Here is a 2,387-nt window from a genome sequence, read left to right on the forward strand (position 1 = left end):
CATATGCGTTAAAAATAGAATTTTGTCAACAACACATGTTGAGTGAGCAACACACTAGTTTATTTGTACATATAGTATATGTAACAAAATACGTAACTGCAACAAGTCATACAAGAATAATAAAATAACCAAATGAGCAAGTATAACTGAGATGTCGAGAAGCACAAAGGCTATAACGACTGGCGTATGATCATACTAAACTGAGATTATGTTGGACCTCTCCAAATGCGGTTCACGTAAAGCATGTAAGCACATAAACAAGTAAGGTATAAGTTGTTAACACATAAGACAATAGTTGCAGTTTTGTGTATAAGTATATATGAGAAATATAATTTACGCATATGTCCCCAAAACGTGGAAAAACTAGTAAAAAGGGGGAATGTGGTACTCACCTCGATAGACGAACAAAAACGAAAAGGGAATATTAGGAATGACGATTAGCGGAAATCACGCGCGTTGACGATAAGCCCTTAATACGATCTGATTGATGGTGAACGAGACCAACTGATGCCGGCCAGAAAACGATGACGAACGGCAAGTAAATGGCAAATGTAATGTAACTAATTATAGGGTTACTGTTGGCGACAACTGAGGGAAAGAGGGTGTGGATTCAATTGAGTTATAGTGATCGTTTATATAGACATCCGATGTTAGGGTTCTATGCGTGACTAATAAGCTAAGGCCCACATTCTGGATCCTTCTAAACGTAATTGAATGAGGGATTAGTGTCGGCTAGATGCGATTTAGGGTTTAGGAACATCTAATTAAACTTTGGTTGATGGATTTGGGCTCAAGAACAAGTTAGGGTTTGTATTAAACGTTTTGGGTTCGGGTTTGGTTTGGATCCAGATAAAAAACGGGTTATAAGGTTTTAAATAATAATAATATAGTTAATTTACATAGCCAGTCCATGAAGTTTAAGTTTGGATACGTAAGAGACTAAAACTTATACTTTGGGTAAAAAGTGTAAAAACATTAAAGATATATTATTGATAATTAAATATAACTCGGTAAATGCGGGAATATTAATGATAAAATAAATAAATTCGAAAACCCGAGTTATTACAAGTTGATCCTCCGGAATTAGTATTTGAACCAGATGCCATGAGACACACATTTGGTGTTGGTTCAGCAAATGAATACGGTACATCTTGAGATGATTGAGTGAGAAATGCATTAAGTGGAGCGTTAGAACTGCTCAAAGGTAAAGACCCACCATATAGTATCGTATTTTGATTATCTTTCGACGAATTTTGACACCGCAAATCATACTCTCTTTCCTTAACTTTCTGCCTAAACTTCATAGCAGTGAGATCTTCATTCTTGAAGAAACTATTTTCTTTCAGTACTAACAAAACGTTGAGTAAGAATCAGGGAGAGCATTCTTAACAGTATCAATCTTATATGATTCACTTGGTTCCATTTACAGTTTATTCATCTCAGAAATCAGATGATTAAACCTAGTCAGCATCTCCTCAACAGTCTCACCTTTCAATAAGTTAAAGTTTCTGAATTGAAACTTCAGCATAACTTTCTTGCTTTCCTCGGTATTCACCATACTTCTCATCTTGATGTGTTGAAAAAACGATGCACATATTTTAATACTTCCCACTTGATGGAAAATATTATCGGGTAATGCCATAGTCAAAGTGGAATATGCCTTTGTTTTAATTTCCAAAGCTTTCTTTTCTTCTTGAGAATAGTGAATAAAGTCCTTTGGTGTAAAACCAGTAGTTTCATCAAGGCATCTCGAACTATCATGGTGTACGGACCCTAGATATGCTCGGAATCTTGGTTCCCATTTTGCAAAGTCACTAAACTTCATTAATCGGGGACATTTTGAATGTGACCCGATCTCAGCATCGAGATGTAACATATGTTGCATCAACCTATTTTGAGAAGCCAGTGCGTAATAACTAGCCATCTCAAAGTATAGGTTAAAATGAAAGTTTAATATGAAAAATGTTCAAGCTTGATACTTAATGGTTCAAAATGTAAATATCAATAACGAATGGTTGTAACTAATGGATGGAAACAGTAACAAATGGGTGAGAAATGATTACTGATGATGAACAGTAACACAAATGAATTATGTTAACGAATGAGATAACGAATCACGTGACGAATGAAGTGATGAATGAAACTCGGTCTTCACGAATGATGATGATGATGAATAACTATCACAAATGAACATCCAATGATGACGAATCAACACCCGAATAGGTAAACAAATAGCTTAACGAATGGATGACGAATGTGGTAACAAATAAGGTAACGGATGGTATGATGTTTACGTAGCGAATGATCTTGGCATGAATATGTTTCTATGACGAATTAGGATTCACTGGATGATGAATGAGTGATGATGAATGTGTTTCTATCACGAA

This window comes from Bidens hawaiensis, unplaced genomic scaffold (assembly GCF_021521415.1).
Source record: "Bidens hawaiensis isolate Kalapana, Puna unplaced genomic scaffold, B.hawaiensis_p1.1 tig00035907_1, whole genome shotgun sequence".
NCBI classification, from domain to species: Eukaryota; Viridiplantae; Streptophyta; class Magnoliopsida; order Asterales; family Asteraceae; genus Bidens; species Bidens hawaiensis.